General features: G+C 45.9%; 1 protein-coding gene across 2 annotated transcripts in view; it reads right to left on the reverse strand.

Annotated features, from left to right (window-relative positions):
• LOC143767142 (uncharacterized) overlaps nt 1-22,860 on the reverse strand; it is an 87,815-nt gene that overhangs the window by 35,005 nt on the left and 29,950 nt on the right. For both annotated transcript variants that reach the window (XM_077255174.1, XM_077255172.1), the window contains exon 2: nt 13,540-13,768. The gene's annotated coding sequence lies outside the window, so the exon portion shown is untranslated. The remainder of the gene's footprint in view (nt 1-13,539; nt 13,769-22,860) is intronic.

Below are 22,860 nucleotides of genomic sequence, written 5' to 3' on the forward strand. Positions count from 1 at the left end.
GTCTTTTTCCTTCCTCTTAATCTTTGGGTGGTTCAGGATTTGGGCGCGGGCATGGATGTTCAGGGTTTGTTTTCTCGTGTGGATCAGCTTGCTGCAAGAGTACAGAGTATCCAAGATTATGTTGTTCAGATTCCGGCTTTAGAGCCTAGAATTCCTACTCCAGATTTGTTTTATGGGGATAGATCCAAGTTTTTGAACTTTAAAAATAACTGTAAATTGTTTTTTGCTCTGAAACCCCGTTCCTCTGGTGATCCCATTCAGCAAGTTAAAATAGTTATTTCTTTGCTGCGTGGTGACCCTCAGGACTGGGCATTCTCCCTTGAGTCAGGGGATCCGGCATTGCTTAATGTAGATGCATTTTTTCAATCGCTTGGATTATTGTATGACGAACCTAACTCTGTGGATCATGCGGAAAAAACCTTGTTGGCCCTGTGTCAGGGTCAGGAAGCGGCAGAATTATACTGCCAGAAATTTAGAAAATGGTCTGTGCTCACTAAATGGAATGAGGACGCTCTGGCAGCAATTTTCAGAAAGGGTCTTTCTGAAGCCCTTAAAGATATCATGCTGGGGTTCCCCACGCCTGTTGGTTTGAGCGAATCTATGTCTCTAGCCATTCAGATTGATCGGCGCCTGCGCGAGCGCAAAGTGGTGCACCATATGGCAGCATCCTCTGAACAGAGTCCTGAGCCTATGCAATGTGATAGGATTTTGACTAGAGCAGAACAGAGGGGATACAGACGTCAGAATGGGCTGTGTTTTTACTGTGGTGATTCTGCTCATGCTATTTCTGATTGCCCTAAGCGTATTAAGAGGGTAGCTAGATCTGTTACCATCAGTACTGTACAGCCTAAATTCCTCCTGTCTGTGACCCTGATTTGCTCATTGTCATCCTTTTCTGTCATGGCATTTGTGGATTCAGGCGCTGCCCTGAACTTAATGGACTTAGAATTCACCAGGCGCTGGTTTTTCTTTGCAGCCTTTGCAGAGCCCTATTCCTTTGAGGGGTATTGATGCTACACCGTTGGCCAAGAATAAACCTCAGTATTGGACTCAGCTGACTATGTGCATGGCTCCAGCACATCAGGAAGATTGCCGTTTTCTGGTGTTGCATAATTTACATGATGTTGTTGTACTGGGTTTTCCATGGTTACAAGTACACAATCCAGTGCTGGATTGGAAATCTATGTCTGTGACTAGTTGGGGTTGTCAAGGGGTACATAGTGACGTTCCTTTGATGTCAATTTCCTCTTCCCCCTCTTCTGATGTTCCTCAATTTTTGTCAGATTTCCAGGATGTATTCGATGAGCCCAAGTCCTGTTCCCTTCCTCCACATAGGGACTGTGATTGTGCTATTGACTTGATTCCTGGCTGTAAGTTCCCTAAGGGCCGACTTTTCAATCTATCTGTGCCAGAGCATGCCGCCATGCGGAGCTATGTTAAGGAGTCTTTGGAGAAGGGGCATATTCGGCCGTCTTCATCACCATTGGGAGCGGGATTCTTTTTTGTTGCCAAGAAGGATGGCTCCTTGAGACCCTGTATTGATTATCGCCTTCTTAATAAGATCACGGTCAAATTCCAATGCCCTTTACCTTTGCTTTCAGATTTGTTTGCTCGGATTAAGGGGGCTAGTTGGTTTACCAAGATTGACCTTCGAGTGGCATATAATCTTGTTCGTATTAAACAGGGTGACGAATGGAAAACTGCATTTAATACGCCCGAAGGCCATTTTGAATACCTTGTGATGCCTTTTGGGCTTTCTAATGCTCCTTCTGTATTTCAGTCCTTCATGCATGATATTTTCCGCAATTATCTTGATAAATTCTTGATTGTGTATTTGGATGATATTTTGATTTTTTCTGATGATTGGGAGTCTCATGTGAAGCAGGTCAGGATGGTATTCCAGATCCTTCGTGATAATGCCCTATTTGTGAAGGGGTCTAAGTGCCTATTTGGAGTTCAGACGGTCTCTTTTTTGGGGTTTATTTTTTCTCCTTCGTCTATAGAAATGGATCCTGTTAAGGTCCAAGCCATTCATGACTGGATTCAGCCCACATCTGTGAAGAGCCTTCAGAAATTTTTGGGCTTTGCTAATTTTTATCGCCGTTTCATTGCCAACTTCTCCAGTGTGGTTAAACCCCTGACCGATTTGACGAAGAAAGGCGCTGATGTGACGAATTGGTCCTCTGCGGCTGTTGAGGCCTTTCAGGAGCTTAAACGCCGATTTACTTCTGCCCCTGTGTTGCGTCAGCCGGATGTTTCTCTTCCTTTTCAGGTTGAGGTTGACGCTTCTGAGATTGGGGCAGGGTGTTATGGTTCTCAATGGCAAGAGAACATAGCCCAGCAAACATAAGTACTAGCTCTTGGAAGGATGGAAACTAAACTGACCATGAACTAAACCTGCCGCACAACTAACAGTAGCCGGGTAGCGTTGCCTACGTTTTTTATCCCTAGACGCCCAGCGCCGGCCGGAGGACTAACTAATCCTGGCAGAGGAAAATATAGTCCTGGCTCACCTCTAGAGAAATTTCCCCGATAGGCAGACAGAGGCCCCCACATATATTGGCAGTGATTTTAGATGAAATGACAAACGTAGTATGAAAATAGGTTTAGCAAAATTGAGGTCCGCTTACTAGATAGCAGGAAGACAGAAAGGGCACTTTCATGGTCAGCTGAAAACCCTATCAAAATACCATCCTGAAATTACTTTAAGACTCTAGTATTAACTCATAACATCAGAGTGGCAATTTCAGATCACAAGAGCTTTCCAGACACAGAAACGAAACTACAGCAGTGAACTGGAACAAAATGCAAAAACAAACGAGGACTAAAGTCCAACTTAGCTGGGAGTTGTCTAGCAGCAGGAACATGCACAGAAAGGCTTCTGATTACAATGTTGACCGGCATGGAAGTGACAGAGGAGCAAGGTTAAATAGCGACTCCCACATCCTGATGGAAACAGGTGAACAGAGGGGATGATGCACACCAGTGCAATTCCACCAGTGGCCACCGGGGGAGCCCAAAATCCAATTTCACAACAGTACCCCCCCCTCAAGGAGGGGGCACCGAACCCTCACCAGAACCACCAGGGCGATCAGGATGAGCCCTATGAAAGGCACGGACCAGATCGGAGGCATGAACATCAGAGGCAGTCACCCAAGAATTATCCTCCTGACCGTATCCCTTCCATTTGACCAGATACTGGAGTTTCCGTCTGGAAACACGGGAGTCCAAGATTTTTTCCACAACGTACTCCAACTCGCCCTCAACCAACACCGGAGCAGGAGGCTCAACGGAAGGCACAACCGGTACCTCATACCTGCGCAACAATGACCGATGAAAAGCATTATGAATAGAAAAAGATGCAGGGAGGTCCAAACGGAAGGACACAGGGTTAAGAATCTCCAATATCTTGTACGGGCCGATGAACCGAGGCTTAAACTTAGGAGAAGAAACCCTCATAGGGACAAAACGAGAAGACAACCACACCAAGTCCCCAACACAAAGCCGAGGACCAACCCGACGCCGGCGGTTGGCAAAAAGCTGAGTCTTCTCCTGGGACAACTTCAAATTGTCCACTACCTGCCCCCAAATCTGATGCAACCTCTCCACCACAGCATCCACTCCAGGACAATCCGAAGATTCCACCTGACCAGAAGAAAATCGAGGATGAAACCCCGAATTACAGAAAAAAGGAGACACCAAGGTGGCAGAGCTGGCCCGATTATTGAGGGCAAACTCCGCTAAAGGCAAAAAAGCAACCCAATCATCCTGATCTGCAGACACAAAACACCTCAAATATGTCTCCAAGGTCTGATTCGTCCGCTCGGTCTGGCCATTAGTCTGAGGATGGAAAGCAGACGAGAAAGACAAATCTATGCCCATCCTAGCACAGAATGCTCGCCAAAATCTAGACACGAATTGGGTACCTCTGTCAGAAACGATATTCTCCGGAATACCATGCAAACGGACCACATTTTGAAAAAACAGAGGAACCAACTCGGAAGAAGAAGGCAACTTAGGCAGGGGAACCAAATGGACCATCTTAGAGAAACGGTCACACACCACCCAGATGACAGACATCTTCTGAGAAACAGGAAGATCCGAAATAAAATCCATCGAGATGTGCGTCCAGGGCCTCTTCGGGATAGGCAAGGGCAACAACAATCCACTAGCCCGAGAACAACAAGGCTTGGCCCGAGCACAAACGTCACAAGACTGCACAAAGCCTCGCACATCTCGAGACAGGGAAGGCCACCAGAAGGACCTTGCCACCAAATCCCTGGTACCAAAGATTCCAGGATGACCTGTCAACGCAGAAGAATGAACCTCAGAAATGACTTTACTGGTCCAATCATCAGGAACAAACAGTCTACCAGGTGGGCAACGATCAGGTCTATCCGCCTGAAACTCCTGCAAGGCCCGCCGCAGGTCTGGAGAAACGGCAGACAATATCACTCCATCCTTAAGGATACCTGTAGGTTCAGAGTTACCAGGGGAGTCAGGCTCAAAACTCCTAGAAAGGGCATCCGCCTTAACATTCTTAGAACCCGGCAGGTAGGACACCACAAAATTAAACTGAGAGAAAAACAACGACCAGCGCGCCTGTCTAGGATTCAGGCGTCTGGCGGACTCAAGATAAATTAGATTTTTGTGGTCAGTCAATACCACCACCTGATGTCTAGCCCCCTCAAGCCAATGACGCCACTCCTCAAAAGCCCACTTCATGGCCAAAAGCTCCCGATTCCCAACATCATAATTCCGCTCGGCGGGCGAAAATTTACGCGAGAAAAAGGCACAAGGTCTCATCACGGAACAATCGGAACTTCTCTGCGACAAAACTGCCCCAGCTCCGATTTCAGAAGCGTCGACCTCAACCTGAAAAGGAAGAGCAACATCAGGCTGACGCAACACAGGGGCGGAAGAAAAGCGGCGCTTAAGCTCCCGAAAGGCCTCCACAGCAGCAGGGGACCAATCAGCAACATCAGCACCCTTCTTAGTCAAATCAGTCAATGGTTTAACAACATCAGAAAAACCAGCAATAAATCGACGATAAAAGTTAGCAAAGCCCAAAAATTTCTGAAGACTCTTAAGAGAAGAGGGTTTCGTCCAATCACAAATAGCCTGAACCTTGACAGGATCCATCTCGATGGAAGAGGGGGAAAAAATATATCCCAAAAAGGAAATCTTTTGAACCCCAAAAACGCACTTAGAACCCTTCACACACAAGGAATTAGACCGCAAAACCTGAAAAACCCTCCTGACCTGCTGGACATGAGAGTCCCAGTCATCCGAAAAAATCAAAATATCATCCAGATACACAATCATAAATTTATCCAAATAATCACGGAAAATGTCATGCATAAAGGACTGAAAGACTGAAGGGGCATTTGAAAGACCAAAAGGCATCACCAAATACTCAAAGTGGCCCTCGGGCGTATTAAATGCGGTTTTCCACTCATCCCCCTGCTTAATTCGCACCAAATTATACGCCCCACGAAGATCTATCTTAGAGAACCACTTGGCCCCCTTTATGCGAGCAAACAAATCAGTCAGCAGTGGCAACGGATATTGATATTTAACCGTGATTTTATTCAAAAGCCGATAATCAATACACGGTCTCAAAGAGCCATCTTTCTTAGCCACAAAGAAAAAACCGGCTCCTAAGGGAGATGACGAAGGACGAATATGTCCCTTTTCCAAGGACTCCTTTATATATTCTCGCATAGCAGCATGTTCAGGCACAGACAGATTAAATAAACGACCCTTAGGGTATTTACTACCCGGAATCAAATCTATGGCACAATCGCACTCCCGGTGCGGAGGTAATGAACCAAGCTTAGGTTCTTCAAAAACGTCACGATATTCAGTCAAGAATTCAGGAATCTCAGAGGGAATAGATGATGAAATGGAAACCACAGGTACGTCCCCATGCGTCCCCTTACATCCCCAGCTTAACACAGACATAGCCTTCCAGTCAAGGACTGGGTTATGAGATTGCAGCCATGGCAATCCAAGCACCAACACATCATGTAGGTTATACAGCACAAGAAAGCGAATAATCTCCTGATGATCCGGATTAATCCGCATAGTTACTTGTGTCCAGTATTGTGGTTTATTACTAGCCAATGGGGTGGAGTCAATCCCCTTCAGGGGTATAGGAGTTTCAAGAGGCTCCAAATCATACCCACAGCGTTTGGCAAAGGACCAATCCATAAGACTCAAAGCGGCGCCAGAGTCGACATAGGCATCCGCGGTAATAGATGATAAGGAACAAATCAGGGTCACAGATAGAATAAACTTAGACTGTAAAGTGCCAATTGAAACAGACTTATCAAGCTTCTTAGTACGCTTAGAGCATGCTGATATAACATGAGTTGAATCACCGCAATAGAAGCACAACCCATTTTTTCGTCTTAAATTCTGCCGTTCACTTCTGGACAGAATTCTATCACATTGCATATTCTCTGGCGTCTTCTCAGTAGACACCGCCAAATGGTGCACAGGTTTGCGCTCCCGCAGACGCCTATCGATCTGGATAGCCATTGTCATGGACTCATTCAGACCCGCAGGCACAGGGAACCCCACCATAACATCCTTAATGGCATCAGAGAGACCCTCTCTGAAATTCGCCGCCAGGGCGCACTCATTCCACTGAGTAAGCACAGCCCATTTACGGAATTTCTGGCAGTATATTTCAGCTTCGTCTTGCCCCTGAGATAGGGACATCAAGGCCTTTTCCGCCTGAAGCTCTAACTGAGGTTCCTCATAAAGCAACCCCAAGGCCAGAAAAAACGCATCCACATTGAGCAACGCAGGATCCCCTGGAGCCAATGCAAAAGCCCAATCCTGAGGGTCGCCCCGGAGCAAGGAAATCACAATCCTGACCTGCTGAGCAGGATCTCCAGCAGAGCGAGATTTCAGGGACAAAAACAACTTGCAATTATTTTTGAAATTTTGAAAGCGAGATCTATCCCCGGAGAAAAATTCAGGCAAAGGAATTCTAGGTTCAGATATAGGAACATGAACAACAAAATCTTGTAAATTTTGAACTTTCGTGGTGAGATTATTCAAACCTGCAGCTAAACTCTGAATATCCATTTTAAACAGGAGAACACAGAGCCATTCCAGGATTAGAAGGAGAGAGAGAGAGAGAAAGGCTGCAATATAGGCAGACTTGCAAGATATTCAATTACAAGCAACCTCAGAACTGAAGGGAAGGGGAAAAAAAAAAAAAAAAATCTTCAGCAGACTTCTCTTTTCTCTCCTTTCTCTGTCAATTAATTTAACCCTTTTTTGGGCCGGTCAAACTGTTATGGTTCTCAATGGCAAGAGAACATAGCCCAGCAAACATAAGTACTAGCTCTTGGAAGGATGGAAACTAAACTGACCATGAACTAAACCTGCCGCACAACTAACAGTAGCCGGGTAGCGTTGCCTACGTTTTTTATCCCTAGACGCCCAGCGCCGGCCGGAGGACTAACTAATCCTGGCAGAGGAAAATATAGTCCTGGCTCACCTCTAGAGAAATTTCCCCGATAGGCAGACAGAGGCCCCCACATATATTGGCGGTGATTTTAGATGAAATGACAAACGTAGTATGAAAATAGGTTTAGCAAAATTGAGGTCCGCTTACTAGATAGCAGGAAGACAGAAAGGGCACTTTCATGGTCAGCTGAAAACCCTATCAAAATACCATCCTGAAATTACTTTAAGACTCTAGTATTAACTCATAACATCAGAGTGGCAATTTCAGATCACAAGAGCTTTCCAGACACAGAAACGAAACTACAGCAGTGAACTGGAACAAAATGCAAAAACAAACGAGGACTAAAGTCCAACTTAGCTGGGAGTTGTCTAGCAGCAGGAACATGCACAGAAAGGCTTCTGATTACAATGTTGACCGGCATGGAAGTGACAGAGGAGCAAGGTTAAATAGCGACTCCCACATCCTGATGGAAACAGGTGAACAGAGGGGATGATGCACACCAGTTCAATTCCACCAGTGGCCACCGGGGGAGCCCAAAATCCAATTTCACAACAGCAGGGGCCGTTTTGTCACAGAGGAATTCTGATGGTTCCTTGATGAAACCATGTGCCTTCTTTTCCCGAAAGTTTTCGCCTGCGGAACGCAATTATGATGTCGGCAATCGGGAGTTGTTGGCTATGAAGTGGGCATTTGAGGAGTGGCGACATTGGCTTGAGGGAGCCAGGCACCGCGTTGTGGTCTTGACCGATCATAAGAATCTGATTTACCTCGAGTCGGCCAAGCGGCTGAACCCTAGACAGGCTCGATGGTCCCTGTTTTTCTCCCGTTTCGATTTTGTGGTCTCATATCTTCCGGGATCTAAGAATGTTAAAGCGGATGCCCTCTCTAGGAGTTTTTTGCCTGATTCTCCTGGAGTTCTTGAGCCGGTTGGCATTCTTAGGAAAGGGGTGGTTCTTTCTGCCATCTCCCCTGATTTACGGCGGGTGCTTCAGGAATTTCAGGCTGATAAACCTGACCGCTGTCCTATGGGGAAGCTGTTTGTTCCTGATAGATGGACAAGTAAGGTAATATCTGAGGTCCATTGTTCGGTGTTGGCCGGTCATCCTGGGATTTTTGGTACCAGAGATTTGGTTGCTAGGTCCTTTTGGTGGCCTTCCTTGTCGCGGGATGTGCATTCTTTTGTGCAGTCCTGTGGGACTTGTGCCCGGGCTAAGCCTTGCTGTTCCCGCGCTAGTGGCTTGCTTTTGCCTTTGCCTGTCCCTGAGAGGCCCTGGACGCATATTTCCATGGATTTTATTTCGGATCTTCCTGTGTCCCAGAGGATGTCTGTTATCTGGGTGGTTTGTGACCGGTTCTCTAAAATGGTTCATTTGGTACCTTTGCCTAAATTGCCTTCCTCCTCTGATTTGGTTCCATTGTTTTTTCAGCATGTGGTTCGTTTGCATGGCATTCCGGAAAATATTGTGTCTGACAGAGGTTCCCAGTTTGTTTCCAGATTTTGGCGGGCCTTTTGTGCTAAGATGGGCATTAATTTGTCTTTTTCTTCGGCGTTCCATCCTCAGACAAATGGCCAAACTGAGCGAACTAATCAATCCTTGGAAACCTATTTGAGATGCTTTGTGTCTACTGATCAGGATGATTGGGTGGCTTTCTTGCCGTTGGCTGAGTTTGCCCTTAATAATCGGGCCAGTTCGGCTACTTTGGTTTCGCCGTTTTTTTGTAATTTTGGTTTCCATCCTCGTTTTTCTTCAGGGCAGGTTGAGCCTTCTGATTGTCCTGGTGTAGATTCTGTGATGGACAGGTTACAGCAGATTTGGACTCATGTGGTAGACAATTTGACGTTGTCTCAGGAAAAGGCTCAGCGTTTTTCTAACCGCCGTCGGTGTGTTGGTCCTCGGCTTCGAGTGGGGGATTTAGTCTGGTTATCTTCTCGTCATGTTCCTATGAAGGTTTCTTCCCCTAAGTTTAAGCCTCGGTTTATTGGTCCTTATAAGATTTCTGAGATTATCAATCCAGTGTCTTTTCGTTTGGCCCTTCCAGCCTCTTTTGCCATCCACAATGTTTTCCATAGATCTTTGTTGCGGAGATATGTGGTACCCGTTGTTCCTTCTGTTGATCCTCCTGCCCCGGTGTTGGTTGAGGGGGAGTTGGAATATGTGGTTGAGAAAATATTGGATTCTCGTTTTTCGAGGAGGAGGCTTCAGTATCTTGTCAAGTGGAAGGGTTATGGCCAGGAGGATAATTCTTGGGTGATTGCTTCCGATGTTCATGCCGCCGATTTGGTTCGTGCTTTTCACTTGGCTCGTCCTGATCGGCCTGGGGGCTCTGGTGAGGGTTCGGTGACCCCTCCTCAAGGGGGGGTACTGTTGTGAATTCCGCTCTTGGGCTCCCTCCGGTGGTTGTAAGTAGCACTTTTGTGAGTTCTGCTCTTGGGCTCCCTCTGGTGGTTTTGAGTGGTATGGCTGCTTCTTGGATTTAGCATCAGCAGCTGCTTCCACTGATCGTCTTTCTGGCTCAGCTATTTTAGTCTGGCCTTATCCCTCAATCAATGCCAGTTGTCAATTGTTCCTGCTTGGAGTCACGGCTATTTTGGATTTCCCTGACACTCTGACCTGTTCAGCAAAGATAAGTCCTTGCTTGTCCTTTTGCAGTCCTCTTGTTGTGGACTTTATTGTTCAGCACATTCTATGTTTTGCTCATTTGTCCAGCTTATCAGTATGGATCTATTCAGCTAAGCTGGAAGCTCTGGGCAGCAGATTTTGCCCTCCACACCTTTAGTCAGGTGTGGAGATTTTTGCATTTCTCTGCGGTGGACTTTTTCTAGTTTTTATTACTGACCGCACAGTGTTCTTTCCTGTACAGTCTATCTAGCTAGAAGTGGCCTCCTTTGCTAAATCCTGTTTCATTCTACGTGTGTCATTTCCTTCTCCACTCACAGTCATTTGTGGGGGGCTATCTGTCCTTTGGGGATTTTCTCTGAGGCAAGATAGCTTTCCTGTTTCTACTTTTAGGGGCAGCTAGTTCTCCGGCTGTGACGAGGTGTCCAGGGAGTGACAGGAACATCCCACGGCTACTGCTAGTGCTACTACCACCTGCTCAGAGCTAGTCGCATGTCGCTCCTAAATTACCAGTCCATAACACTGACCTCACTGAAGGAAAGGAAGCAGTGGCTTCCTTTCCGCACACCTCCAGTGACAATATCAGTGACCAGTTCTCAGGAACATCCCCGTCACTCAAAAAATTTTCTCTGAACTATGGGCAGAAGATGCTTCCTGTAAAGATGCCTTCAGACTCCCTGTGGCAGGTGGATGAAGAAGTTGAAGCAGAAGATCTTTTATCTCTGTTTTTCACCAATCCGGAGGAAGAGATGGTCCAGTTTTGTCAGAGTAACAGGCTGATGGGGCTTCCTGAATGTATGCCTTCTGCTTCCAAGTGGCTACTTGATATTAAGACAGAGACTTACTCATCCTCTAATCCGGAAGAGGAGGTCCAGTTTTTTCAGGGTTCCAGGCTGAGGATGTTTCCTGTATGTATGCCTCCAGCTTCCATCTGACTATTGGGTGAAGATCCCAAGATAGAAGTGTTCTCATCTCTGCTTTCCACCAGTCTAAAGGAGGAGGTTCAATTTTCTTGTGATGATGGGCTTAAGTTGGATCCAGTGAAGGTGTCTTCAGTTTCCAAAGAATCGGATTATGTTGAGGTCAAATCAGAAGCTTCCAAGTCCCTGCTTTCAGTCAACCAAGTGAAAGACGTCCTGTCCCTTGTATCTTCTGTGTGGGAAGCTGATCTTACTGGACTCAAAGAGACTGGGCAACCTGAGATCTCTAATGTCTCATCTACCTCATTCTACCAGAGGAATGTTGTGATGGTTCTGACTATGTGTGCTCCTATCCTTCTACAAGTTATTCTGGCTGGCTTGAAGAAGAGGGGCCGTAAGGGGGGGGTACTGTAACAACCCTGCTGGCATCACGGCAAGGCCTCTCATCTCTCACACTATCTTACCCACTGCTCCAGGTCATGATGTGGTTTCTGTTTCATGGCAGCTCCATATTCTGTGTCTCTGCTCTCTGCATGCTTCCTGGCTGTGTGCATAGGGGGGGGGGGGGGCGGCGCCAGAACTCTCTGGTTCTTATAGGAATCAGGTGCACCTGTCTAATCTGTTCCTGACCAATTGCCAAGAGGCCTCCAGTATTTAGTGCAGCTCCACCCAGTGGACTGGGCCTGAGCAATGTGTTAGCTCAGTTTGTGTTTAGCTTCTGAGTTTGCCAGGCCTTGTTCTGTGTTACTCCCTCTCTAGAGGCTTTTCTCAGTGTTCTTGCCTTGATCTTGTTGTCTTCCCTCCAGGAGGCAGAATATCCTGGTCCCTGTGTCTTTGTTTGTGTTCCTTGTCTTGTTCCATTACCTTGTCTGTACTTAGTCTTATCTCGGTCTCCTTGTCTGTGGCTTCCTTCCCTGCTGTGTCTTTCCTTGTGTTCTCAGTCTGCTTATGCTCCACACTCTTGCGGCTCTGCCTGCTCTGTACCTTTGTGGCTTTACCTCTGCTCCGCACTCTTGCGGTTCTGCTCCGCTCCTGCTGCTGCAGTAATCTCTTGCTGCAGCTTCTCTTCGCATTCCTTGCGGTTCTGCTCTGCTTAGCTTTTATTGCTGTGCTATCTCTTGCTGCTCTACCGCTCCTATCCGCAGCCTTGCGGTTCTCTTCCTGTGTGAACAGGTCCCAACCTGTTCCTTCATTCTCCTTTCCTTCTGGCTTGTTTCCGTACCTGAATCTCCTGTGTGAACAGGTCCCAACCTGTTCCTTCATACCTCATTACTTTCTGCTTGTTTCCTTTCTTGCACCTCCTGTGTGAACAGGTCCCTACCTGTTCCTCCATACTTCATATCCGTTCCTGCACCTCCTGTGTGAACAGGTCCCTACCTGTTCCTCCATACTTCATATCTGTTCCTGCACCTTCTGTGTGAACAGGTCCCTACCTGTTCCTCCAGACTTCATATCCGTACCTGCATCTCCAGTGTGAACAGGTCCCTACCCGTTCCTTCATACACCACATCAACCAGCCCTGTGTTCTCTGTTGCGCTTGCCAGCCCTGTGTTCTCTGCCGTGCCTGCCAGCCCTGTGTTCTCTGCCGTGCCTGCCAGCCCTGTTTTCTGACAGCCCTGTGTTCTCTGCTGTGCCTGCCAGCCCTGTGTTCTCTGCCCTGCCTGCCAGCCCTGTATTCTCTGCCAGCCCTGTGTCTTAGCCGTGCCAGCATACTCGTCTGAGTTTCAGCTGTGCTCTTCTGCCAGTCCTGCCTGGTGCCCGCACTAATCCTGGTGTTCCTGTCTCCCAAGTGGGATCAGCAGCCACAGCCAGACATCACCCTGGAGTAGCACATGGCAGCTGCCTGCTGCACAAGCCTGACCTCACCATCAAAGGCTCCAGTGAAAATCCAGGCAGCTGTCATAGTCACGCCCCTTCCAGGGTAGTCTGGTTTGTGGCTCAGTGGGGCCACAAACCCCCCGAGCTCACGCCCACCAGTCAGGGTGTGAGCGTGACAATTCACTTTAAAAAAAAAAAAAAAGTCACCAGGCAATGATATCCATCAAATACCATGAATTTAACCCTTAACCCGAAAAAAAACAAACAACCCCTCCCATCCCCACCGTGTGCGAACTGTACTCTCACATAACGTCAATGACTATGGTATTGGAACCAGATTATGAAGTGTCTCAAGTAAGTTCCATGAGGTGTGTTCAAATTGTTTCCTCAGTCTATCTTTAGTGTTGTCTGATAATGTGGGAATGAAATACGCCCATCTTTCAAAGAATTTCCCAGTCATTTTTTCTTTCTTTGTCAGTGTGTCCAGCCAATCCATTTTAAACAAAAACATAATTTTGGATTGAATAATAACTTATTTGTCCTATTGATTTATGCAAAGATAGAAATAAAACAATCCCAAATTATACAGTGCACGATTCCCTATTCTTGCAAGAAATACAATATACTTTTTTTTTTTTTTACAGGGCAAAATTCTTTTGAGAGCTAATTTACATAATTACAAAATGTCTAAAGGTACCTTCACACTCAGCAACTTTACAACGAGAACGACAACGATCCGTGACGTTGCAGCGTCCTGGTTAGCGATTTCATTGTGTTTGACACGCAGCAGCGATCTGGATCCCGCTGTCATATCGCTGGTCGGAGCTAGAAGTCCAGAACTTTATTTGGTCGTCAGGTTGGCGTGTATCGTCGTGTTTGACAGCAAAAGCAACGATGCCAGCAATATTTTACATGGAGCTAACGACCTGCGAGAACGATAAGTGAGTCACCGTTACGTCACAGGATCGCTCCTGCATCGTTCTGGAGCTGCTGTGTTTGACGTCTCTACAGCGACCTAAACAGCGACGCTGCAGCGATTGGCTCGTTGTCTATATCGCTGCAGCGTCGCTGAGTGTGACGGTACCTTAAGAAGCATCTTATGAGGTTCACTGTATTTGAGCATTTCACAGTGACTTAAGATAATAAACATTTTGTGTGTCAGTGTATAAGTGACCCAGATGAAAACAAATGCTGTGGTGCCAAAATCAGTGCATACTCGGGCAGTAGTAAAAATGCTCCTTCAACAGCTTCCAATCTAAAAAGACATTTACAACACTAACACTACCAATCTGTGACTGAAAAAGATCACAGCAGCACCAAGAAACCAGAGACAGCACTTCCCGCCAGGGAAAGGAGGAGGAAAGAACATCTCAAACGTCAGTTTCCGAGAGATTTTGTGACAAAGTTACTGTAACAATGACAGCAGATGTGTTTAAAAGACAGCTCATTGTGCTTGTTGTGAAGGACCGTGTACCATTATCATTATTTGCAAGACTAGCTTTTACAGCTCTTCATGGAGAAATGGCTCACAAACTTGGTGTTTCTCTGGAAAGAGAAAGTATTAGAAAATTAGTGATTGAAGAAGCCCTTAACCAAAAGGAAGATCTTAAAAAAAAAAACTCTCAAGAGACGCTTTGTATTTCTTAAAATAGATGCCTGCACACGTCACTATTGTGAACTATTTTGCTATCAACGTTCGATATGTTTGTGACAACAAAAAAATTGTTACTAAGACACTGGCAGTAAAAGATACTAAAGGTCATCACAGCAGCCAGTTTCTCGGGACCTTAGTGGAAAAAGTTCTGCAAGATTATGAACTCAAAAAAGCAAAGGGTTCTTCCTATTGTAACTGATAATGCTTCAAACATGATAAGAACAATTAAACTGATAAATGAGAATAATTAAGGTGAACAGCAGCTAGAAGAACATTTCACATTCACTATGTTGGAGATGGAAGGCCACAGTCCTGTTCCCATAACGGAGGAACAAACAGATATTACTACAGAAGAACAGGAAAATGATTCTTTACAATTAGATGATCTTGCTGAAGCTGCTTCACACCTCTTTCCTATTCAGCACATGCGCTGTGTTGTGCACACGCTGCAGCTGACAATAAGAGATAGTCAGTAAGAGGGACATGCTGGAACTCTGATTAGCAAAGTGAGGCTGAATTGAAGGAGTTGCTTCATCGCCCATTTACAGTGACTAAAAAGTTACAAGCTGAGGATTTAACTCCTGGCATTTTTATGAAGGAGTGGAAGAACTTGTTGTATTGCCTGTCCCAAAGAGGTTTAATAGCAGATGGCATTACTGCTTCAATGAAACGGAGAGACACTGCTATTAGAAAAAAAAAATTCTGGCAGCTGTTTATGTGGACCCGAGTCATCGTATATTGCTGGTTGATCAACAGCTTACTAAAGGAAAAGAAGCTTTGATTGAGGTAGCAGTTAGGATCAGTGGGCTACAGGATGGCCAAGAGCAAGAGGACTCGGGTCCTGCCAGTGCTGCTGCTGCCGTTCCTTCATCCTCATCGGATGAGGAGTTTGATTTCGTCAAGTATTTAGACGACATGGAGCAGGCAAAGCGTTGCTGCAGGGAAAAAGATTCCACTCCCATAGAAAACAGATTGACCATATTTCAGCTAAATTTTTCCCTTGCTCTCAAAGAAGTACAAGAGTTCAATCGTTCATCAAAACTGACTGTGCACGAGGCAATTCCTTTATACCTTGAAATTAAGAGATGTTGTCCATGTGGTTACTGCTTTGCCACCAACCCAAGTTAGTGTAGAGAGGTTGTTCTGTAGCCTTAAAATAATTAGGTCAGATTTGAGGTAATCTGTAAAGGAGGATCTGATGGAGGCGATATTATTTCTTAGAACAAATTCATAGACTGCACAAATGCTATTCAGTACGTTTTTGTTGAAAACTGTTTTTTCCCCCACTTACTGCAGAGTGTATAATAAATTGTAAATATGCAATATATTTTATGTTCTATCTAAATGGCTTTATTATTGTATCATAATAAAGATTAAAAGCCTAATGTTACCATTTTACTACAGTAAATGTATCACTTAAACTTAAACATGAGCCATGTATGAGGGAGTTGGAGTCGGTGTCATGGGAATTGAGGAGTTGGAGTCGGAGGTTTGGCTTACCGACTGCACATCCCTGCCGGAACCAAGGACCGAATTGTTTAGTCTCTAGGGTTTGAAGTAGTTTTTGATAAAATCACTGTTTTATCTGCTGTAGATCCAGCAATTCTCTGAATGTTGAGCTCTGTATAACCCCGCCCACACCACTGATTGGCAGTTGTGTATACTTTGCATAGGCAGAAAGATGTCAATCAGTGGTGGGGCGGGGGTTAGAGCTCATGAAGATGGAGGACTACATGGCAGTACTCAACTGATTATTTCACGCTGATAAACTGCAACAGGCTATTAATTGCCAATCTTCTTATGATTTGTGTTCTAGCACGCTGTAGCATTGCTATTTAGTTACTTTATGTCAGAGATATTGAAGGGAATCTGTCACTTGGTTTCTGCCACCTGATTGCAGCATAATATAGAAACAGACTCCAATTCAAGCGATGTGTCATTTAGTAGGCTGCTTGCTGTATTTTTGAAAAAAATCACCGTTTTATCAACAAGAGATTACCGTATTATTCGGACTATAAGATGCACTTTTTTCCTCCCAAAAAGTGGAGGAAAATGGGAGGTGCATCTTATAGTCCGGATATATTGGCTCTAGCTGTGGTGGGGAGGTGGGGGAGCGGTATCGGAGGAGCAGCGGGTCACAGAGGCAGGAGCTGGCGGCTGGTGCTAACTCCTGTGCCTGCTGCTAAAGAGAAATGAATATGCACTGCATTCCACGCCCATGGGTGTGGATGGCAATGAATATTTATTTTTTCCTGGCATCCTGGTATGATTGATTGGCCCCATCCCCTTGCTGGTATGATTGGCTCCATCCCAGTCCTGGTATCCATGGCCCCATCAGAAAAGATTAAAAAAAACAAAAAAAAAAACACCTTTACCCTTACCTTCCTCCGCTCCCTCGCAGTGTCCTGCTCCGGTGCCAGCAGCTGCTTAATGCTTGTAAGCAGCGCATGGCAGGGACATCATGCGCTGCTCACAAGCAGAGCACAGCTGCCGGAATACTCATCGGGTGTTCATCAGAGATAACGGTGAGTATCCATTCCTCTTCAGTAGCGCGCACTGTCATCCGCCTGCTTCCTGTTGCTGCCGGCGGTCACGTGTGCCGATTAGTGTTGAGCGATACCGTCCGATACTTGAAAGTATCGGTATCGGAAAGTATCGGCCGATACCGGCAAAATATCGGATCCAATCCGATACCGATACCCGATACCAATACAAGTCAATGGGACTCATGTATCGGACGGTATTCCTGATGGTTCCCAGGGTCTGAAGGAGAGGAAACTCTCCTTCAGGCCCTGGGAACCATATAAATGTGTAAAAGAAAGAATTAAAATAAAAAATATCGCTATACTCACCTGTCCGACGCAGCCGGGACTTCAGCGAGGGAACCGGCAGCGTTGTTTGTTTAAAATTCGCGCTATTACTTGGTTACGTGAATTCCCGGCTTGTGATTGGTCAGGTCGGCCATGTTGCCGGGACGCGGACCAATCACAGCAAGCCGTGACGAAATTACGTCACGGCTTGCTGTGATTGGTCCGCGTCCCGGCAATATGGCCGCCCTGACCAATCACAAGCCGTGACGTCACGGGAGGCTGGACACGCGCTCACTTTAAAATTGGCGCGTGTCCAGCCTCCCGTGACGTCACGGCTTGTGATTGGTTGCGCCGCGGTCAACCAATCACAAGCCGGGAGGCTGGACGCGCTCATTTTAAAATGGGCGCGTGTCCAGCCTCCCGTGACGTCACGGCTTGTGATTGGTTGCGCCGCGGTCAACCAATCACAAGCCGGGAGGCTGGACGCGCTCATTTTAAAATGGGCGCGTGTCCAGCCTCCCGTGACGTTACGGCTTGTGATTGGTTGCGCCGCGGTCAACCAATCACAAGCCGGGAGGCTGGACGCGCTCATTTTAAAATGGGCGCGTGTCCAGCCTCCCGTGACGTCACGGCTTGTGATTGGTCAGGGCGGCCATATTGCCGGGACGCGGACCAATCACAGCAAGCCGTGACGTAATTTCGTCACGGCTTGCTGTGATTGGTCCGCGTCCCGGCAACATGGCCGACCTGACCAATCACAAGCCGGGAATTCACGTAACCAAGTAATAGCGCGAATTTTAAACAAACAACGCTGCCGGTTCCCTCGCTGAAGTCCCGGCTGCGTCGGACAGGTGAGTATAGCGATATTTTTTATTTTATTTCTCTCTTTTACACATTTTAACATTAATGTTGTTGCGATACCCGATACCCGATACCACAAGAGTATCGGAATCCCGGTATCGGAATTCCGATACAGCAAGTATCGGCCGATACCCGATACTTGCAGCATCGGAATGCTCAACACTAGTGCCGATACTTAAGAGAAATGATTCATTTCTCTTAAGTAACAGCACACGTGACCGACAGCAGCAGCAGGAAGCAGGGACATCATTGGGAAAAAAGCGCCAATACCTTCCGAAATCCCAGGCACCGCATCATCGTCCTGCTCCTGCTGGCCTCCTGAAGCAACGACCCTGCCAATATGACTCCTCTCCACCGCAGCTGCTCCCCAGGTAAACTACCATTAAAGGGAATATAAGACGCACCAACGTTTTTATTTTATTTAAACATTTTCCATCTTCCTTTTTTGCACCACAAAATTTGTGGTGTGTTTTCTGGTCCGGTGTGTCTTCTGGTCCAGTGTGTCTTATAATCCGCAACATACAGTATATCACAATGCAGGTCTCCTCAGAGTGGGAAGTGAGGGGGAGCATACAGCATATACATGCATATACATCAGAAAGGAGATGCCGAGACTGATCTATATATATCACATAGGAGATGCAGGGGGCATAAACTGTACATTGCAGGAGATGCTGGGGGCATGTATACATCACTGCAGTGCAGAGGCGTAGATAAAGGTTCAGATCGGGTGGGGGGTGGGTAACAAAACATCTGAGAGGGCCCCTAACCAGTAACCCTAATTACAACGATGGTGGAGCACTGATATTAACGACATATGGTTACATATAGTGGTAGATACCAGTCCTGCAGAACATACAATGGTATGTAAACATTTTTGGGCACCCCTGATCAAAATTACTGTTACAGTGAACAGATAAGCAAGTTGAAGACGAAATGAAACCTAAAAGGGCTAAAGTTAAAGATAACACATTTCCTTTGTATTTTAGACAAAAAAAAAACTATTGTAATTTTTTTTTCATTTTATAAAATAAAAAAGGGAAAATGGGCCGATGTAAAAGTTTGGGCACCCTTAGAGATTTTTGTGCTCAGATAAGGTCTGAAACCTTGGTCAAAGTTAATTAGCCTGTAGGGTTATGGCTTGTTCACCATCATCGTTAGGAAAGGCCAAGTGGCGCAAAATTCCCAGCATTATAAAAACCAAGCCTCCTCTAACCTTGTGTCAAAAACAGCAGCCATGGGTTCTTCTAAGCAGCTGCCTAGCACTCTGAAAATAATGGAGGCCCCCAAAGCTGGAGAAGGCTATAGGAAAATAGCAAAGGGTTTTCAAGTTGCCCTTTCCTCAGATTGAAATGTAATTAAGAAATGTCCGTTAACAGGAACAGTGGAGGTTAAGATAAGGGCTGAAAGACCAATCAAAATTTCAGTGACAGCTGCTTGTAGGATTGCTAGAAAGGCAAATGAGAACCCACGCTTGACTGCAAAAGACCTTCAGAAAGATTAAGCAGAGTCTGGAGTTGTGGTTCATTGTTCTACTGTTCAGAGACAACTGCACAAATATGACCTTCATGGAAGAGTCGATAAACCAAACCACCAACTCCAACTGACTCCTCAATTTCCCTGACTTCCAACTACTATATAACTCATACATACCCTCCGGTCCTGGGTCTGAAATGCAAACTTCTGTTTTGATGGGACAACCCCTTTAAGTATGGGGTGGATCAATTAAGTTTTTGGGTTGTGTTGCAGCCAATGGATGGCACGGGGAACATTTCATGAGTAGAGGGAAGAATAGGTTTAATGAAATTTCAACAATTTCTTAATGCAAACATAACATCATCGGTAAAAAAAAGGTGAAGTGAAAAACACATCAAAATCCACAATATACTACCTCAAAAGGTGTTTCCCATTAACACCGAAGACCTAGTAACACTAATGAGTCACATGACAACAGGGAATATATACATCACAGGCGAGGCTGCGACTGCCGTCGGTGGGACTGGAGCACAGATCGTGCGGACACTCTCAGAGATCTTCATTGCATGCACACTCAGCACTCTGTAGTGAACGCTGTGTGCGCATGCTCTTAATGTAAAGCGCAGTAAAGTGACCATGGTCGTCAAAACACAGCCGCCGACTCAAGCACTGCAGTGCCAGGAAATCTACCAGGGAGGCCACAGAAGAGAACATTCCGGGCATCAAATAGCCCGCAGACCACTGGCTCCCCATCCCTGCTATACACTGTGTTCCAAATTATTATGCAAATAATATTTCCTCATATTTTCTCTAAATTACCTATCTGAATTGCAGTCATTGTTATTTTCCAGTCATCTACTATTCTAGTATAATTGCAATGTTTTGGAACAAACTGCCTATGAAACCAGTATCTTTTAAAAAAAAAATAAACACTCAAAATGCATGTTCCAAATTATTATGCACAGCAGAGTTTTCAACTTTTTTTTTATTTTGAACAAAAAAATGGTCAATTGTGAAGTTATAAGCATTATCAGCTTATTACAAAATGAAATCAAACAGTTTTCAAGTGAAAACTTTATTCTAGGTGATGTTACATTTGCACATAGGACCCCTTGTTCGAAAGAAGCTTCTGAACTCTCTCGTCCATTGAATTTGTCAGTTTTTGGATGGTTTCTGCTTCAATTGTTTTGCATGTGGACAGAATACCCTCCCAGAGCTGTTGCTTAGATGTGAACTGCCTCCCGCCATCATAGACACTCCTTTTGATGATGCTCCAGAGGTTCTCAATGGGGTTGATGTCAGGGGAAGATGGTGGCCACACCATAAGTTTGTCCTCTTTTATGCCCGTAGCAGCCAGAGATGCAGATGTGTTTTTTGCAGCATGAGACGGTTCTTCCTCTTGAACCATGGCAGGAAGTGCTGTTTTAGAAACTCCACATAGATTATGGAGTTCATCTTTACCCCTTCAGGGATCATAAAGGGGCTGACAATCTCTCTCTCCATGATTCCAGCCCAAAACATTACTCCACCTCCTCCTTGTTGGCGCCTTAGCCGTGTTTTCATGGGGTGTCCATCAACCAGCCATCCTCCACTCCATCCATCTGGACCATCGAGCGTTGCACGGCACTCATCGGTGAACAAAACAGTTTGGAAGTCAGTCTTCATGTATCGTTTGGCCCACTGGAGCCGTTTCTGCTTGTGTGCAGTGGATAGAGGTGGTCGACAGGATGGCTTACGCACAGCTGCAAACCTCTGAAGGACCCTGCATCTTGTTGTTCTGGGGACGTTGGAGGCACCAGCAGGTTCCAAAACCTGTCTGCTGCTATGACAAGGCATTTTTGCAGCTGCTCTTTTAACCTTACGCAAATGCCTGTTGGAAAGAGTCCTCAATTTTTCCTTATCAGCACGCACACGTGTGTGCTGGGAATCAGCTACATACTTCTTGATTGTGCGATGATCACGATGAAGTGTCTTGGCAATGTTGATTGTAGTCATGCCTTGACCTAAATACTCCACAATTTGTTGCTTCTCAGCAGCCAACACATCCTTTTTCTTTCCCATTTTGGGAAAAAATGTAGGCTGCTTAATAATTTGGAACAGCCGTCTTAAGTAGTCTTGCCTTTATTTGGACACACCTGCCAAACTAGTTTGCACAGGTATCTTTCAGTGATATAAAGAGCTCTGACACACATCACCATCAATGAGTTTAAATGACAAACAAAAAAATTCTAACCTTATCACTCCTAAACTCTTTTTGCATAATAATTTAGAACACAGTGTACAGGGGCGATATTGACTTTTATGACTGCTTATTCCATATTGAGTGTGACATGAAGAATCAGCCAATTACTAATTGTAAAGCCAAGTATGTACATTCCCTGAGCGCCCTGTACACTGGATACGTACGCCGCGTGACCTGTATAATACATACGTATGCCGCGCGCCCTGTACACTGGATACGTACGCCGCGCGCCCTGTACACTGGATACGCACACCCTGTTAAATACATACGTACACCGTGCGCCCTGTATACTGGATACGCACGCCGCATACCCTGTACACTGGATACGTATGCTGCATGCCCTATACAATGGATACATACGTACGCTTCATGCCCTGTACAATGGATACGTACGCTGCATGCCCTGTACAATGGATACGTACGCTGCATGCCCTGTACACTGGATACATACGCTGCATGCCCTGTACAATGGATACGTACGCTGCATGCCCTGTACAATGGATACATACGCTGCATGCCCTGTACACTGGATACATACTCTGCATGCCCTGTACAATGGATACGTACGCTGCATGCCCTGTACACTGGATACATACGCTGCATGCCCTGTACAATGGATACGTACGCTGCATGCCCTGTACAATGGATACGTACGCTGCATGCCCTGTACAATGGATACATACGCTGCATGCCCTGTACAATGGATACGTACGCTGCATGCCCTGTACAATGGATACGTACGCTGCATGCCCTGTACACTGGATACATACGCTGCATGCCCTGTACAATGGATACATACTCTGCATGCCCTGTACAATACATACGTACGCTGCATGCCCTGTACAATGGATACATACGCTGCATGCCCTGTACAAGGGATACATACTCTGCATGCCCTGTACAATACATACGTACGCTGCATGCCCTGTACAATGGATACATACGCTGCATGCCCTGTACACTGGATACATACTC

Source organism: Ranitomeya variabilis, chromosome 4 (genome assembly GCF_051348905.1).
Source record: "Ranitomeya variabilis isolate aRanVar5 chromosome 4, aRanVar5.hap1, whole genome shotgun sequence".
Taxonomy (NCBI): Eukaryota; Metazoa; Chordata; class Amphibia; order Anura; family Dendrobatidae; genus Ranitomeya; species Ranitomeya variabilis.